Source organism: Trachypithecus francoisi, unplaced genomic scaffold (assembly GCF_009764315.1).
Source record: "Trachypithecus francoisi isolate TF-2019V2 unplaced genomic scaffold, Tfra_2.0 Lachesis_group0, whole genome shotgun sequence".
Taxonomy (NCBI): Eukaryota; Metazoa; Chordata; class Mammalia; order Primates; family Cercopithecidae; genus Trachypithecus; species Trachypithecus francoisi.
Genome location: NW_022681453.1, coordinates 101,060,906 through 101,081,265, shown reverse-complemented (window position 1 = coordinate 101,081,265; position 20,360 = coordinate 101,060,906).

Here is a 20,360-nt window from a genome sequence, read left to right as displayed (position 1 = left end):
CACCATGGATTAAAGATATAAAATGTAAAACTATAAAAATCCTACAAGAAAACCCAGGTAATATTTACCCTGGACATATACCATGGAAAATATTTCATGATTAAGACTCCAAAAGCAATTACAAAAAAAAATTGGAAAATATATACCTATCAACAGTAGACTAAATTAAAAAAATGTAGTACCTACACACAATTGAATAATATGTAGCCGTTAAAAAAAGAAATAATGTCCTTTACAGCAGTATCAATGCAGCTGGGGGGGATAATCCTAAGCAAATGAACACAGGAATAGAAAACTAAATACTATGTGTTCTTACTTATAAGTAGGAGCTAAACTTTGAGTACACATGGACACAGAGGAATAATGTACACAAGGACTTACTTGAGGGTGGGGTGTAGAGCGGGGTTAGCAGTGAAAAACTACCCATTGGCTACTATGCTCAGTTTTGGGGCAACAAAATAATATGTACACCAAATGCCAGTAACATGTGATTTACCTGTGTAACAAGCCTGTACATGTACCCAAAAACCAAAAATAAAAGTTGGAAGAAAAAAAAAATGCCCGTGGACAAAATGATGCTTTTTAAGAAAAGACAAAACACTGTCATTTTTAACTTTGTAGTTTTTTAAAAAAAGATGTGTATTGCATCATGTAAATTCATACAACAGTATGAATGTGATTTAAGATAATTGTAGATATTTTCCAAAACAGTTATTATACCTGGTGTCATTTATACTGAACAAATATTTACAGACAAATCTTTTAAATGAGCAAGTTATATACAATATCAGTTCCTGCGAGTTTTTCAGTAAGAATATTAACAACTGTTACTAAAGCTATTTTACACTGTCCAATGTCCTAATACCTTGAAACTAAATTATGTGTATTAATGTCTTCCAACAGTGAAAATGTATACTTAGGAGAAATAAGTTACAATGAATGTCTATATAATTCAAAATGCGAACTGCTAAAAAATTTACTCAAATTCAGAGATATGATTGAATTTTTGTTGTCAACTATGCTTATAACATGTTCCCTGGTATTTAATGAATAGGATCATTGTAACTACTCAATTAGTATGCTATATGAATACATAATATTTTAATAATTACACTGATTAGACAATAAGCAATTACTCTCTACCTGTCTTAAAAACTAAGAAATACTAACTGCCTAACTGCATTTTATCTATTAACTTAGATCTTTGTTTCTCAAATTTTAATGTAGAAGTCAAATAGTTCATATGTATATATAGTTTATGTTAACTTTAGATACTATTATATTTGTGATTTTTGAGTTCATGTATAGACAAATTGTATTGTTCTTTAGTGCAGATACTAGTAATAGCAATCATCTTGAAAAAACTCAAATGCTCTGTTGAGTAAGAAATTTCTTTCTTGTAATGCATGGTATGCAATCGAAAAGCTATTATAACATTATACCATCAGAGCAAGAAGAACCTTAGAGACCAAGTAGTCCAACCCCCTCATTTTACACATGCAGCTGTGGGACCTCCGAGAGGGCAAGTGACTTGCCAGAGGTGATGGTACCAACAGTTAGTGACTGAGCTAGAAACAGGGCTCTGTATTCCCAGTGTTATGTCAATGCTCTCTTTGCAAATGTTTCTTAACGAACTTTATAGCCTCCAGTCATGCTCACAACCTATCCATTTTTGACACTGCTGCCAGAATGATCTTTCATGAATACAAATCTGACCAACTTATTCCCCTGCTTAAAAGCCTTTAATCGGCCTTATCATTCACAGAAGAGACTTCAAGTTTCTTAGAACTGACTATAGGATTCTGACATCTGTTTGATTTTCTACTTTATTCTCTCACTAATTCTTAGAATCTAGAACCTGACTCCTGTAAATGCATCATACTTTCTTTATCCCAAAATGATTTTGAATTTCTGTGAAGCTAAGAGCAAACTGTTTTTTCCTTCTCTATTTTCTCCGATTCATTGAACATCTGTGACACCAGATGTGTGGGTGCTAACTAGCTGGACATTCTCAAGTTCAATTCAATTCTGAAACTATTTACCTGGAGATATCATGAGATTCCACAGGTTAATGGCTCAGTCCCACAACACTGCTCCCAATTCAGATACCAGTCACAAGCAGAAGGTTGTAGCCTGTGCTTCTGAACAATCAGTTGTAAACCACATTTTTCACAATGTCTTGCTTGGATTTGATTAATTTGATAGAATGGCTCACAGAGCTTAGGGCACCACTTTACTTACATTTACCAGTTTATTTGAAAGGCTATCACAAAGAATACAGATAAATGGCCAGATGGAAGAGATACACTGGGTGAGGTTATGTGGGAAGAGGCCTGTAGCTTCTGTGCCTTCTTCAGTACACCACCCTCAAAGCATGTCCACATGTTAAGCTATCTGGATGCTCTCTGAACTTCATCTTTTTGTGATTTGGAGGAAGCTTAATTAACTAGGAATGGCTGATATATTATGGGCAATTGGTCAACTCAGCCTTCAGCTTATTCCCTTGTGGATGTTGAGGGCTGGTTCTCAATGTCTCAAACCCCTAATCATGCCTTGTTCTTTCTGGTGACCAGCCCCCATCCTGAAGCTCTTTAGGGACCTCAGCCACCAGGCATGTCATTAGCATACAAAAGACACTCTTGTAACTCCAGACATTCCAAGGGTTTAAGGAGATATATATCAGTAAACAGGGAAGACCAAACATGTATTTCAAAATATCACAATTTTAAAGGACCATCTCCTTATTATCTCATTTTATTGTTACATAGCAACTTTCAGAAATAGGTTTTTTATTTTGTAAAATAGAAGATATTCGTGTTTCTCAAATATATATATAACTGATCATTGACTGCTTGAAAAGGAAAACCTACATCATTTTTCTCTTGGTATCTTCACAATGATTACCATAATTACTAACAGAAAAATCAAAAACATTGATTTATTAATATAATAAATTTCACATTTAAAGTAGTGATGCATAAATTTAGATTTCACTAAGAACTTGATTCTTAAGTAAAATCAATGTATATCATTTTTTAAATTAAAAATAATGTTTACTTACACAAGTCAGACACCCTGTATGGGTACTATGTAAGCAAGGTATGAGGTCAGTTTTACAAGAAGCTCTTGTTGACTCTGTAAGTCAAATTTGATTCCTTAAAGAAACCCACCTCATTCCAGTAAAAGCCTTGGTAAAATAACCAGTGTATCCAATTATGTCCTGTTACAAAAGAAAATGAATTCTTATTGCTCTTATGCAAATAAGTATATTTCCATAAATCGGTAATACTCATAAATAGCTTTCAAATTTGGGGGAAGTCTGGCAAAGAGAAATATACTCCAAATTTTGTTCATAGGAGTGTACTTTACTCATCTGTTAAAAGCTGTGAATAGAAGGATTATTTCAGTTTTCTATTAGTTCATTCCCACAGTTAATTCCTGTTCTGCTTGATATTCACAAAAATTTCAGCTCTCCATGAGAATCCTGAAAGTTTTTTCTCCATTCTAATGGAGAAATTTCTGAAGTTATCAGAAATGGGCAATTCAGAGCAGCAGTTAGTGTCCTATCATTGATTATACAACCATCTCTTAAGGATAATTAAAATAAGACAACAATTATCTGTGGATGACAAGAAGTCTTAAGGAAGTAACAGTCAAAGACACAATTGACAAGGAAATTTATTACCTCTTTGGCACACAATAATTTAACATAACAACTATAATTATTACTGATAACATATACTAAGTTATATTAGAATCATAGGAGTCTTGCATAATTTTGGGACACGTACAATTAACACATTTATAAAGAGCAGATTAATTTTGTAATAAAACTCTGTTGTGCTTTTATTCTAATGTTTGATTTATGGAAAAACTGAAAATACCCCTTTAGCATTAGCCAATATACACACAAATCTCTTTACAAGGTTAATTTTCAGTAACTTTCTTAAACCTTCAGGTTTATCCTATCTAACCTAACACAATCCTTTAGACTTCTAAACTAGGCAAAAAATACTCACATTCCTAAGATTTATTATAATCTTTTACCAAAAGCATATTTTAATTTTCTTACATGGCTTGCATGTAAAACTATTTTTCCAGTAGTCTCAAGTACATGTTACACTGTTAACTCTTAGACTTTTACTTTTGGTGAAAAACCTGATCAACAAGTGATTCTAATTATGTACTAGCTTTGGAGTCTCGGACACCAGACAGAAGTGCAGATAAGGTTTGACTCTTTCTAGCATAGCTAGGGGGCATGGTTAACTTTGTATGCCCCCAGGTCTTACCAAGCTTTAAAGCATGCAAGTTTTACAGTTTAGAGTCATAGTAGGAGTTTATGACCTTAAAGCATTTACTAGACCTAATTCCCTTTAAAAGTACATTTTTATAAATTATCTTTCACAAATCTTTGTATAACTTACACATACCATCTGTGACATGCTTGAACTTTCTGATTTCCCCTAAACAGCTCTCTTTTTAAACAGTCATTTTACTTTAGGAAAATAATTTACCATACATGATCCTTTCTCACATAACATCTTTTTTCTTTATAATGTTTTTTACAAAAATACCTCTTTACCTTTATAACCCTTGAATTAGATGAAAGTCATTTTCCTTCTGTTAGGAAGCTATGGTTTGTAATGCATGTTGCTCTGTGAGTTTTGTGAAGGGGGAGTAGATAAGGAGGTTATCTATGTATTGTAGAAGTTATCACCCCTTAAGAAATTGCTTAATCAGATTTTTGTTAGAGCTTGTCTGGATAAGTGTGGGCTATTTCTAAACTCCTGAGGTAGAATTGTCCAGGTAAAAGTCATTGGTTAAAGATTTAGGTAGCTTTCCCATGTGTAAATCAAAAATGAAATTCTAAGACCTCCCCCACCTCCACGTCCCAACCATCTGAATGGACTTTCTCCTCAGCCAGGGCTGTTTTATAATTTAACCTGAAAGACTGTTTCAGGCCATGACAGGAAGTGGCAATTGAACATGCCTCATTATACCTTTCTGGCATTAACATCAACACAGACTTTAAGTCTGATAAGAAACATTTTGCAACCTATTCTCTCTGTTGCCTAGTATCTTCATGAAGACTTCGTCTGCAAATAAAAACTTCAGTCTCCACAACCTCTTCTCTTAACCCAGACATTACTTTCTATTGATCCCAGTGATGAGAGATATTTCTCAGTCCCTGTGCTAAGTGAAGACCTCCACGACTAGTGACACACCCTTGCCCCCAGCCCTGCTGGGCCCCAAGACTGCTGCTGGAGGTGCCTCACCCACTAGGCCTACCTGTGTTGTAGATTGTACCTGTGTTTGCCAGTTCCCAAGCTCTTGTCCTGCATCCAAGAAGAATGAGGTTACACTGACAATTAGAAGAGTGAGGATGGGTGGTGAAGAATGTTACTGAATGATGAAGAGTTGTCTGCAAAGAGGGGATGTAATGGGTGGTCCCTCATCCCAGCAGTTGGATGTGTTTCTTTCTCAGTGTGGCTAGGTATGGGGCTTTTTATGGACTTGGAATGGGGGGTGTATGATGATTGGTTTGTGAGTAGGAAGAAAAAGGTTAAGCAAAGATACCACTCAAAGGTGGGCACAACAGTGTAGAAAACCATTTAGGAGAAGGTAGGTAAATATAAAAAAGGTGAAGAGTGAGGATCAATCAGAAGAAAGCATGCCAAATGGGAAGTCAGGTTCTCAGTCCAGTCTATAGATTTGACTTATAACTTGGCTTTCAGGCTTTAAACTGTCTTTGGATTGGAGGTGGGGATTCATCAGGAACTCACTCCTATGTGCCTATGCATTTGTCTGCCTCTTGGGCTATCACTGGGTCTTTAGATAAACTCAACAAATTGTCAACTATAAAATTTTTAAATCTACCTATAAACTGAAGCTCCCCCTTGTTCAGAGTTGTCCCAGCTTTCTGGACCAAACCAATGTATTTCTTACATGTATTTGATTGAAGTCTCATTGTCTCCCTAAAATGTATAAAACCAAGCTGCACCCTGACCACATTGGACACATGTTCTCAGAGCTTCCTGAGGGCTGTGTCACAGGCCATGGTCATTGAAATATTTTAGTGTTTGACTTTTCATTGACAGAGGAGAAGTAAGGATATTAAAGAGAAAGACAATTTAGAGGTTGGATAAACACTAAGCAATCACCCTTCTTGAAAAGTATATTTTTGCCCCAAGGGGTGTGAATATTTTCTTTTGGAGGGAGTAAGTGCCATTTGTTCCCATTACCCAAAAAGATTTGGAGGAGTTGCTTAGAGAAAGATATGAACACAGAGTATGCAGCTCTTGAACCCAAAAGTAAACTTATAATTTTACTTGCTGCTTCCAGAGTTGATCTTGACTTTGTTCTGTTGATGAAGATGTCCAATCTGGGAACAGGCTGGAGCCAAGAGTCCCTTCAGCTTAAGGCTATCAAGTGTTGGTATTCTGTCCTGAGGGTCCTTCAGCCCTCAGGGCAGTCCCATTCCAATGACAAAGCTTGTGGCAGAGGGAGGGTATTTTTCCATTTATCCCATTGATACAGTTTGCTTTCTAGTGAGCTGCTTCTGGCACAAATGGCAGATACTTGGAGAGTGTCCTTAGGACAGCCTGAAGCAGGTGGGTGGGCTTACATGGCAGCCAATAGTTAAGCCTGCCTCTCACCCTTTTTTCCTTTTTCTTAGCCCTTCACTCCTTATTCAACTCTCGGTTATAAAAGACTGAGGAGGCTAATCTGAGGACGTCATTCACAGGGGCACTGGATTCCAAAGCTGACTTGTAATTTCCTTCTGGTTCACTTTTTAGGTCAAACAGTATTACAAAGTAAAACTAGTTTTTGTGTATTAAAGTTTGAGGGTATCAAGCTTTCCTAGTTTGGGGCAATGTCTCTGAGGGGCATCCTGTGGTATATGCAATCACCAACTGAGAAGAAAAAAACAGAAGAGAAAAAAATGAAAAAAGATGGTCTCCTCTCTTAGCCTGGGACCAACCTTCATCTCTGTCCTATGGGTCTTTTTCACCTGTGGCCTTGGATTGGCCTATATCCTTGTCTCTGTGACCTTATAGTGGCTCTTGCTTGGAGCATTCTAGCAACAAAATGAGTATCTCTTTTCTCAGATTCTCATTTCCTATGTTCTTTATTTTTTATTTATTTATTTATTTATTTTTGAGACGGAGTCTCAGTCTGTCGCCCAGGCTGGAGTGCAGTGGCCGGATCTCAGCTCACTGCAAGCTCCGACTCCCGGGTTCACGCCATTCTCCTGCCTCAGCCTCCCGAGCAGCTGGGACTACAGGCGCCCGCCACCTCGCCCGGCTAGTTTTTTGTATTTTTTAGTAGAGACGGGGTTTCACCGTGTTAGCCAGGATGGTCTCGATCTCCTGACCTCGTGATCCGCCCGTCTCGGCCTCCCAAAGTGCTGGGATTACAGGCTTGAGCCACCGCGCCCGGCCCCTATGTTCTTTAAGTAGATGAGAAGCCTGCTTTTCAGCTAATTGCTACAAGGGGCTGGACCACCTTTCTTCTGAATATAAACTGAAAGTCTTAATGCATATTGAGAAGGGTATGGAAGTGATTAGAGAAATGGAGGCTACAGAATGAAGTGGGGGGAAGCTAGAGGAACACTCATGGAAAGCCTTCATATGCTCACAAAGGCAGCAGCCCTTACATTGGAGAGGGCAATGTTTACGTGTCCTCTTGGCATAAAGTAGTAACCTCAGGAGGAGGATGTAGGGCTTCCCCTAAGAACATGCAAATGACAAAAGAAGAATTTCCCTTTCTCTCAAAGGGGGGCTAACTCAAAAAAAAAAAAAAAAAAAAACAACCAAACAAACAAGCAAACAAAAAAAAAACACAGAAGCTGGGGTCCTTAAAGGACCACTGAGTGCACTATTGCAGGCAGACAAACTCTTTCAAAAGCCACCACAAAACACAGCCCTGGGGCATGTCAGTAATGAAAAAACGTGCTCCTTTTTATGGTAAGTCATAAGGATCTGGTAGAGTCAGGGTTCTGATTAGTGTCTATCCAGACAATGTGACAACAGACAGAGGAAGGAATGGAAAGCCATCTGAGCCGGTAGGGTAAAAGAGGTGTAAACCTCAGGGGATATCCACAAGGGAGCCCATGTCTTTGCCGCCAAGCACACTAAGGGCTGCAGGTGCATAAATAACAGGGAGCATGTATATTTAAGCCAGAGAACAAAGTCATGCATCATGCAAAGTAAAACCAGAGAAAAGGCAAACTTGCCCCCAAGGCAAAAGTCTGGCAGGTACATGAGGCAATTTCAGAATACACACAGATAAAACAGAAGAATAGGCAGTGAAGGTTTTTAGGAAAGAGCCAATTTTAGTTGAAAAAGTAGAGGAAACCCCAGACATTGAAAGTCTCAGACTATTTTTATTTTTTATTTTTTTTGAGACGGATTTCTGCTCTGTAGCCCAGGCTGAAGTGCAGTGGCAAGATCCTGGGTCACCGCAGCCTCTGCTTCCCAGGTTCAAGCAATTCTCCTGCCTTGGCCTCCCAAGTAGCTGGAATTACAGGCACGCACCACCACACCCAGCTAAATTTTGTATTATTAGTTGAGATGGAGTTTCACCACGTTGGCCAGACTGGTCTTAAATTCCTGGCCTCAAGTGACCTCCTAAAGTGCTGGGATTACAGATGTGAGCCACCTCACCCAGTTGTCACAGTCTCAGACTTTATCCCTACCACTCTTGCAAATTTCCTGTCAAGGAGAGTCATTAGTGTCTCAGTTCTACTCAGCAAAGACCTCAAGGTCCTTCTTACCCTGGGGAGCCAGTCATCAGGGTGAACTGAGAGATCAGCCAAAGGAAGCAGAGTCACTGCATCCAAGAGGAATCGTTCTGGGGGTTGGTTAATAAGCAGGAGAATGAAAGGAGAAGGAAAGCACATAAGGGAGTTGAATATCTCCAGTCGAAGAAGGCCAGATGTAGACATGTCTTACCACTGGGTAACATATCTGAGTCAGCAGCAGAACATATCCAACTCATGTGGTACCAAAGTGCCTTAGCAATAGGGAATGTATCCAAGTCACACAGCACCCAAGTATGTTACTGGTGGCAAAGCTATACAGATCTGCAGCAACCTCAGTTCTTGCCTCCTCAGAAGAAACTATTCAACCAAGGGACATAAGGCAGACTGAGAGACTGAGGCAAGTTTCAGAGCAGGAGTGAAATGTTATGAAAAAGCTTTAGAGCAGGAACAAAAAGAAAGAAAGAACATTTGGTAGAGGTACAAGCTGGCAACTTGAGAGATCAAGAGCATGGTTGGACCTTTGATATGGGGGTTGTATATGTTGACATGTTTCTGGGGAGCTGTGTTTTTTTCTCCCCTGATTCTTCCCTCGAAGTGAGCTGTCCATATGGGCAGTGGTTTGTCAGCACTTGGGACGAGTGGGACGTGCAGTGTGTTTACTGGGTTTGTACACACGCTCACTTGGGGCATTTTTCCGTCACCAGTCGAGTGTTCCTATGAGGTCACATAACAGTAAAACTGCCATTTGCCTCTTAGTTCACATGCATGAGCACACTTGCACAGTCTTGAGAATCTTATTTGGAAGCTACTGATTGCAAGCTTTTGATTTTTCCTATCTGTTGGGAGACTGTCTTTCCCTGGTGCCTGCTGAGATCAATTATTTTAGAGAGACAGTTAACAACCACCTGACCATCAATTGATGGTCTCCCCACATTCCTGACTGGGAGGGCCCTCTCCTGCCCTGCTCATGTCTGACTAGCTACCTATTGTAATGTTTGTAATAATAGGAGACATCTAGATAAAGCATCACAAGTAAACAGCTAAATTGAATTGATTGTGACCACAGTTAGAATTACAGTTGGTTACTATAAAAAGGATTTTCTTCAGAACACCAATTCAAGTATGTTAATGTGAGAAGGTTTAGATTCAATTTTAAGAAAGTTAAGAGAAATATTTATTAAATAAATTTGCTTGATAACTATTTGATATCTGATTTATGTATGTGGAATGCTTTTGTAAACAGTTTTATTTCGTATATTCTGTCTAAAGCTCTGGTACTCAAATGATTTTTAAAAAGAAATGAAAAAACTTATTTATCAAATTCACTAGAAAGTAAATGAGTAATAAATATTTGATTTTGTTAAGTGGTACACTAAAAGATACATTCAAAACGAAAGTTATGTTTGTTATTTTTTAATAGCATGGATCTCTGAAGAATCAATAAATTATGTTGCTTACAAAAATGTTTAAAACAATTCTGTACTTGTAAATAAGCCAAGAAATATAACTCATAATATACTAGAAGACAGTTTTGAAAATTAAGTATTATAAACATAAGACACATAGAATTGAAAGATAATGGATCTACAAAAGATTATTTAAAATAATAAAGTATTTCATAGGTATAATACTACTTTATTTCTATTTTATTTTAAATATATTTATTGCTGTGATTAGTTGAGTTTTATAAAAACAGAGTTTTTGGCCGGGCGCGGTGGCTCAAGCCTGTAATCCCAGCACTTTGGGAGGCCGAGACGGGCGGATCACGAGGTCAGGAGATCGAGACCATCCTGGCGAACACTGTGAAACCCCGTCTCTACTAAAAAATACAAAAAACTAGCCGGGCGAGGTGGCGGGCGTCTGTAGTCCCAGCTACTCGGGAGGCTGAGGCAGGAGAATGGCGTGAACCCGGGAGTCGGAGCTTGCAGTGAGCTGAGATCCGGCCACTGCACTCCAGCCCCGGCGACAGAGCAAGACTCCGTCTCAAAAAAAAAAAAAAAAACAAAAAAAAAACAGAGTTTTAAAAAATTTTTATTTTACCACCCTACTAACTAACCAAGGTAATGTAAACTTAAACAAAGCAATGATTATTTCAGACATTTATCATTGTGAACAAAATCGGAGGCATATTGTGAAATAAATTATTCATTGGATCCTGTGAGAGATATACTGCAATATTATGCAAGATTGTGATACATTTTTGAAAATAAATTTAAAAAGTTTATATTCAGGATTTTAAAATAATTTAAGTAAAAATTAAAATTTGATTTTAACATATTTCATCAGTGGATGTGCAATGCTTTTTCCAATAATTTTACAGTATTTAAAACATTGGCTTAACTTTGTGTTAGAGTTACTACTGTCAACACATAAGTAGAAAAGCTGACTAACAAAAAGTTTCTTAAACAAAGCATCCATCTTTAAATAATTACATTTAATTTTGCAAATGTAGTCTTTTAATATTTACTTGGTATATAACCATCTCATAGGTTAAACATATAAAAGGCATTTGCAGAGAATAGTGAAGACTTGTTCCATTAAGCTTCCCTACTGTATGACAATCTACTATTCAAAAATTCAGACTTCTAAAATAATGTTTTAGGTCCTTTGGATTCTTCACTGTACATTACATACTCTACTGTTTTTTTAATATGACAGAGGAACACAAATAATTATAGATAAATAAAAATACAGTAGCACAACTCAGAGTCTGAGAATCTACATATATTTATGACTTTAAGAAAGTCTTAGTTTCTTAATCTCCCTCATTGTTACTTCATTATTTTATGAAACACTTACGGCAAATTACTTCTAAGACCACTTGCCAGCTCCCATTATGACATGAGTTTACAATTATTCTTTTACAAAACAATTTTCTCCATAATTTCCACTAATATTGCAGTTATTAACTGTAGATTTAGAGAAGTTTAACTGTTTACAAAATGATTATTGAAGATTCCTGGCTTTAAATCTTAAGAGTCACATACAATAAAATAGAGAACTACAAAAGGAAATATTCAGTATAAAGTTATTAACAGCAAAAGCACTTTTTGTAAAAATTAATTTTGAAACTAACTTTTTTGTATATAAAACTCATAAAATCTCAATAATTTCTTTAATAAGAAGGCAAACTTTTGAAAATAAAATATTTTAATAAATGTCTCCAATATTTTGGTCTAACATATTTCCATAATGTTACAATTTTAATAACATTGAAAACAGAGAAAATTTAAATGTAGTTGAAGGTAATATACACATAATTCAAAAATCTGTATATTATTGTATTAGCCCATTCTCAAGCTGCTAATAAAGATACCAAAGACTGGATAATTTATAAAGGAAATTGATTTAATGGGCTCAGAGTTCCAAAGAGACCTCACAATCATGTTGGAAGATGAAGGAAGAGCTAAGTGACCTCTTACATGGTGGCAGGAAGGAGAGCTTGTTCTGGGGAACTCCCCTTCATAAAACCATCAGATCTCGTGAGACTTATTCACTATCACAAAAACAGCACCCACCCGCATAATTCAATTTCCTTCTACTGGTTCCCTCCCAAACACATGGGAATTTTAGGAGATATAATTCAAGATGAGATTTGGGTGGGGACACAGACAAACCATATCATTCTGCACCCAGCCCCTCCCAAATATCATGTCCTCACATTTCAAAACCAATCATGCCTTCCCAACAGTCTCCCAAAGTCTTAACTCATTAAACATTATCTCAAAAGACCACAGTCTAAAGTCTCATCTGAGACAAGGCAAGTCCCTTCTACCTATGAGCTGTAAAATCAAAAGCAAGTGAGTTACTTCTTAGATACTTGGAGGTACAGGCATTGGGAAAACACACTCATTTAAAATGGGATAATTTGTCCAGAACAAAAGGGCTACAGGCCCCATGCAAGTCTGAAATCTAATAGGGCAGTTATTAAACCTTAAAGTTCAAAAATAATCTCTTCGAACTCCCTGTCTCACATCCACATCACTCTGATGCAAGAAGTGGGCTCCCATAGCTTTAGGCAGCTCCTCCCCTGTGGTTCTGTAGTATACGGCCCCTTCCTGACTGCTTTCACAGGCTGGCATTGAGTATTTATGGTTTTTCCAGATGCACAGTATAAGCTGTCGGTGGATCTATCATTTTGGGATCTGGAGGATGGTGGCCCTCTTCTTACAGCTCCACTAGGCAGTGCCCCAGTGAGAACCCTGTGTGGGGTCTACAACCCCACATTTTGCTTCCCCATTGCTCTACCAGAGGTTCTCCATGAGGGTCCTTCCCCTGTAGTCAACATTAGACTGGACATCCAGGCATTTCTTTACATCCTCTAAAATATAGGCAGAGGTTTCCGAACCTCAGTTCTTCACTTCTGTGCATCAGCAGGCTCAACACCATGTGGAAGCTGCCAAGACTTGGGGCTTGCACTCTCTGAAGCCACAGTCCAAACTGTACCTTGGTCCCTTTTATCAATGGCTAGAGCTGCTGGAGAGCAGGGCACCATAGCCTGAGATTGTACACAGCAGGGGGGCCCTAGGCCCAGCTCATAAAACCATTTTTTCTCCTATGCTTCTGGGCCTGTAATGGATGGGCTGCCATGAAAGTCTTTGACATGCCCTTGAGACATTTCCCCCATTGTCTTGGCAATTAACATTTGGCTCCTTGCTATGCAAATTTTTGCAGCAGGCTTGAATTTCTCCCCAGAAAATGGGTTTTTCTGTCCTACTACATCATCTGGTTTCAAATGTTCTAAACTTTTATGCTCTGTCACCTCTTAAACTCTTTGCTGCTCAGAAATTCCTTCCACCAGATTCCTCAAATCATCTCTCTCAAGTTCAAAGTTCCACAGATCTCTAGGGCAGGGCCAAAATGCTGCTAGTCTCTTTGCATAGCAAGAATGACATTTAAACAAGCTCCTCTTTGCCATCTGAGACCACCATAGCCTGGACTTTATTTTCCATATCACTATCAGCATTTTGGTCAAAGCCATTCAACACGTCTTTAGGAAGTTCCAAGCTTTCCCAGATTTTCCTATCTTCCTCTGAGCCCTCCAACCTGTTCTAACCTCTGCCTGTTACCCAGTTCTAAAGTTGCTTCCACATTTTCAGGTATTTTTATAGCCGCACCCCACTCTACCAATACCAATTTAGTATATTAGTCTGTTCTCATGCTGTTAATAAAAAATACCCAAGACTGGGCAATTTGTGTAGGAAAGAGGTTTAATGGACTCACAGTTCCACATGGCTGGGGAGGACTCGCAATCATGGCAGAAGATGATGTCTTACATGGTGTCATGGCAAAGGGATGTCTTACATGGTGTCAGGCAAGAGAGCTTGTGCAGGGGAACTTTATCAAACCAACAGATCTTGTGAGACTTATTCATTATCATGAGAACAGCACGGAAAAGACCTGTCCCCATGATTCAATTACCTCCCACTGGGTTCCTCTGATAACACATGGAGATTATTACAATTCAAGATAAGATTTGGGTGAGAACACAGCCAAACCATATCAACTACCTAAGCTATCCTTTCTTATACTAATATGGCAAAAGAGCATGTATTTTATAGAAAGTCAGAGCAAAGCTTATTTTATGATTCTGGCACTTGGCTGCCTGTGTAAACTATACCTCTTAGGGCCTCAGGGTCCTTGGTTGGGAAAGTGGGACAATAACACTCACCTCTGATTTGTTTTCTTTTTTGTTTAAATTAGAAATTGCAAATGATGAAGTATTTGATCCATTTCTATTTCTACCTTTGCTTTTTGGTTACAATTCCAATTATATGTGCTTGTACTATTTGACTATCTCACACCTACTATGTCTGCTTTTGATCTCCTACCTTTTCTTCTAATTAATTTTGTAAACAAGTATCTAATTATTATCCCACAGACACAAGTTAGACTAAGTTACATTTTTTTATCAAGTATTGATGCCTGAAGGCCCTCCAATATATATAAAACATTCTTATCCTAAGAGTTAAGGTTCTTTACAATCTAAAGTTACTTTACAGTTAATTTCTTTTGATCACTAGAGGTACAATAAAATTCAACAATAGGTTGTTGTGAAAATGGGACGAAGACTAGTCTTCAGTCTTTGTTCCCATCATTACTTCAAATAATTTCTGCCAACTTTTTATGTCATATTCATTAAGGCTTGCTTCAAAAACTGCATATTTTGGTATAAAGCCTTCCTACTTCAAATAATTAGTGAGTCACCTGTTACCTTAGAATATTTTTTGCACCCAATTATAAAATATCACTTTTTATCTTTTATCACAATTATTTATTAAGAAACCTTAACATTTATACAAGATTGAAAGACACAAAATGCTTAATTCAATTTCATACTTTCTTCTTTTTTATGACACAATACTATAAAAATATACTTGTCTTAAATCTTGTATGACTTTAATACCAAAAAGAAAATAGTGTGTAGAAAATGTATAAAATGTAATGCACCAAAAAACCTTTCTCATGGTAGAAACTCTTTATAAATTTATTTTAGTTAAACAGTGATTTTCAAATATAAGGTATATGATAATATTCAAAAGCCCCTTTGACCAATAAAAATACTTTAAAGTATATAATTTTAAACATTAAGTATTTATATTATTGGTAATCTGCCCAATAGAAAACTCAAATAGTTAGCTATATCTTCACTTTCATTTTCTCAGAGAAAACAGTTTATAATGAAATTGTTACAAAATCTTATCAGAGTATAAATTTTGCATGCACAAGATGTTTGGCTCTTCACTCTGAAAAATGTACGATCAAGTAAATTTTCTAACATAATTGTTCATTTGTTATCCATTCAAATTCTTAGGTCTTGTATACAGGGGAAATTATATGACATAAAGTGTCCTTGAAAATTGTTGTTCCTTCCTTCCTTCCTGTAAGTTTATGTATATTAGTTTCTTGACTCTGGTCTTTGGTTCTAACACGCTGAGAATATCAATAGTACCCAATAAAGATTACATTTGAAAACTAGGAAAGGAAAACTCTATATGAGAGAAATGCAAGAGGAATAAAAGAAAACTTAGAATGAGTAAAATTGCATGTCTGAGAAATGATGTAGAACTGAATTAGAATTATAAGTGTAAGTAAAAATCTGTGGTCTTAATACTTAGAAGTGCCATGGTCCAAAGCAATAATGATAACAGAAATAAACGTTCTGAAATATCTGCCTACAAATGAATGGCGACATTATTCAACACGAGTTCACAACCAAAACCACTTTAATGGGGCTACAAACATGAGAAATAACACTCAACTATATCTGAGCTTGGGGTTCTTTGACAAAGATACATGACAGCAATAGTGGCCCACCATGGGAGAGGAGAGAGTGGGAACCAATTCTGGGGCAATGTTTATTCGCCATAAAAAATAATGCCTGAAATCATGGAAATCCACCAAGAAGTATCCCTTAAAAAATTAACTAACAATTGAGAATTATAAGTATGTGAAAAAAACCCCACATCATGAAATACCAAAAATAAAATAATAGAATAATTTATTCATAAGTGGAGTTAATAGAGTAATATGAAAACTATTTTACACAAGTAAATTTAGCATATTCAAGGAATTGAAAGAGGCTAGCAATTACAAAATAAAATTTAAAAAATTATCAAATGCAAAAATTAGAATAAGAAGAAAAGTAATTATATCTCAAATAGAAAAAATATGTTCATTGAGAGAAATATTAATAAAAGGAAAACCATTACTAAATAGAGATAAATTGTGAACTGAAAAATTATACAAAGAAATCACTTAGTGGAGAACATTTACCATATTATAACAAATAGGCATACAAAAGGAAATATTATTTTAAAACAAGTATAATAAATGAAAATACACAAATATTATTTTAATCTTCTTTTAAGAAAAATGACAAAGATGATGTCGGGTAGTCAATATTTAAAGAGCTAATATCTGAGAAATTTCTAACACTGTTATGAAAATATAAATTTTCAGATTGAAAATTTATTGAATATACAGCAGAAAAAAATAATGTCTTCAAATATTTTGATAAAATTTCAGAACATCAAGAACAAAGTAAAAAATAAAAATGCTAAAATGTGCCAACAGGAATAGACAGATTAAACACCATGGAATGGCAATCACACTGACATTATTGACATTAGATTTTTGTCATTATAATTGAACCTAGATTACAATGGAGTACTATCTTCAAATAATGAGATAGTTTATAACCTAGAATTCTATATTGAGCCAAACTGTTTTAGTAATGAGTTTGAAATATTCTTAAGACATACAAGCTTTCAGAAAACTAATTTGCTGTATAATTTTGCAGCAAAAACTCCTTTAGCAAGGAAAAGTATAAAATTATAAGAAAAAAATTTGGCTGAATCTCAGATGGTGTTCTGGTTCTCACCAAAATGCTGAATTCATACACGATTCTTATCTACCTTCTTCAAGATTAACCCAGAAGAACAAAGAACGAGCATGCCAAGGAAAGAAAATATGCCTCTCCCCCAACCATACACACACACAGGAGGTAGCAAGAAATATTTCAACATCAGCATCTGAGTAAGTGGCTTTGGCTTGAGACAAGAGGAATCTTTGGAAAACAAAGCATGTTCAGATTTCTCCTTCTCACATTGCTTGCCTCCCCACCAGTAATAATTTGGGACTGTGTTAAAATTTCTTCATAAAAAAATCTGGGCCACACAGAAACCCAGTGACTACATAAAGATTTAAGAAAAATATCTGAAGATTGTTCACTTTAAATAATTTCCCATTCCTTCCTTTCCAATTTCAAAGAAGTGGGAAATTACAGTATCAGGATTATCTTCTAATTATTTCTCCCTTGTAGTTCATTGAGCCTGAAACTCACTATTAACTGTCTTGATCTCACACACATTTCTTGCATTTCCATCTATTGTCTCATGCCCTCAACTCAAGAGAAAACTAGTTGGGGGGGCTCATTTAAAGTGTATTATAAAAATTAAATTATTTAAGAAGAAAAACCAACTTTATGATTGCAATTCTACCAGAAGCAAAATCATTATAATAGAAAAAAAAAGCAATAATTACAAATGAGGCCAATGTATGTACTAAAAATAGAAAGTATTAGAAATATTCAACAAGAAAACTCAGCAGAAATATTAAGTATGAAGAGATAATAGTTGAAGTAAAAAAAAAGTAGATGAAATATAGTGAATAGACACAGTTGAGGAAGTAGATAATTGGAAGTCAATATTGCAGAAAACTCTCTGAAGGAAGAGATAGAGAAAACATAAAAGAAAGGCAAAGACATACGTAATGAAGATAAAAATAAAAATAGAGGTGCTAACAGCTCTGAAATAAGAGTCAGAGAAAAATAAATGATTATGGAAATAAATATTTGAAAACAAATGAAGACAGTTTCTCAAATAAAAAATTGATCAATTGTGTATTGACAAATTCTGCAGTGTGAACACCACATATATAAAAGAAAACAAAGTAGATACTCTACATTATAACTTTGAACTGCACTTTTATTTTTACCTTAATATCCAGGATACATATGCAGAATGTGCAGATTTGTTACATAGGTATATATGTGCCATGGTGGTTTGCTGCACCTATCAACCTGTCACCTGTTTTAAGCCCCACATACATTAGCTACTTGCCCTGATGCTCCTCCTCCACTTCCCCCTGTCCTGACAGGCCCCAGTGTTTGTTGTTCTCCTCCCAGTGTCCATGTAAAGAATACATTTTTTTATAGCAAACTATAAAACTGTGCATAGTAGAAAACATACAAAGCATATGCATTTAAAAAGAAACAAAGATGATATTGAGATCTAATTTTTCAATGGTAATATTGCATGTAAATCAATCAAATAATGTATTTCATCAAATAAAGAACAAATACATATGAAGTACAACCTGATTACGGTAATTCAAATATAAGAGAATTATCAAAGTATTTTTGGCATACTAAATCTCATAATATTTCACTCCCAAAAAATCATATTTTGAAGCAGGCTTTGATCACATGTTTGAAGTGGAGGAGAGGTGACATTCAAGGTGTGACATGAGATAGAGTACTTTCCCATTATCCACAGGAGATACCTTCTGAGACCCCCACTGGATGTCTGAAACCATGGGTAGTGCTGAACCCTACATATTATTAAGATTTTTTTCTATACATACATTAAGTTTAACTTATAAATTCAGCAGAATAAAATTTAACTTATAAACTCAGCAGAATAAGAGATTAACAATAACAAATTAGAAATAAAATAATTATAAGAATATACTATACTGAAAGTTATGTAAATGTAGTACTTCTTTCTCTGTCTTCTAAATTATCTTTTTATACCTATTTTCAGGTGGCTGTCGACCAAGAGTGACTGAAATGAGTAAAATTAAACCATGAATAAGGGAAGACTGCTGTATATAAAATAGTTACATACAATAGCACAATTTCGTTGCTTATGAAACAACTAGAATGAAAGGGGAGGGTGAAAGGGAGAGAAAGAGAGAGAGGGAGAGAGTGCAACCCCAAATTTTAAAGCAAGATATTATCAGATAAGGTTTGGAGAGTGGGGGACCAAGTAATAAAAAGGTGGGCTAAAGTTATTGTCTAATTATGGAAGACAAGACAATAGCATTCAATTTTAATAACATATGAGAACAGTTTTAAGAACTATTTAAAAAGTGGGACAACCTGAAAATTAATTAGGGTAGAAATGACCAAACATACCACAAGTTAAACTTAATAGACAAAACATTGGATAAAAGATAAAATCCAGGTATGTACTGTTTATAACAGAAACATATAAAGTATAAGGACTCCTAAAGAGTGAAAATAAAGCTAATAGAAAAAAATTACACATAAGATAGTAACTAACAGTAGTGCAACAGTGTAACTATATTGGTAAGAATAAAATATACTGAAAGAAAAATATTAAAATTATAAATTAAGTGTGTTACTGAATAGTATTAAATATTGAAAGTTTTAATTTGTCACAAAGATGTAACTCTTTCAAATATATGTGCACCAGATGAAAGTTAACAATATTAAAAAATTAAATATTAGAATCTTATATAAATGTAGATTTTTATAAAATATAAAATCCAAAGAAAAGAAAATTAATATAACTATAGAGAAAATAGTCTATAAGAATTTTCTATGTACATCATTTGAATGTTGATAGGATAAAATTAAATATTAGCAATGCTGTGAGAGAAGTAACTAACACAATTTGCAAGTTTGCCTTTTAGATAAAAAGAGAGTTCTCACTCATGACTTAGATAATGTAAGTTTTTCTTAAGTACATAGAAATAATATAAAACAGTCATAAATTAGGCTAAAAAAAGCTCAGCAAATTTCAACAATGTTCATCACATATATCTGAGATAAAATTAAATAAACTCAATATATATCTTGCGGTTTAAGAGGAAATAATATAGTTTTGTTTAAATGACTAGTTCTGAATGCTTTAAGAAAAAAATAAGAAAATGTCAGAAAGGAAATACAAGATATAAAAAACTAATGTATATACAAAATTGAAAATGCAATAACTTAAATAAACATCTCCATTGAATGAACTCAATCAATAGTGGAGTAAAAACGACAGAAGAGAAAATAGATAAAACT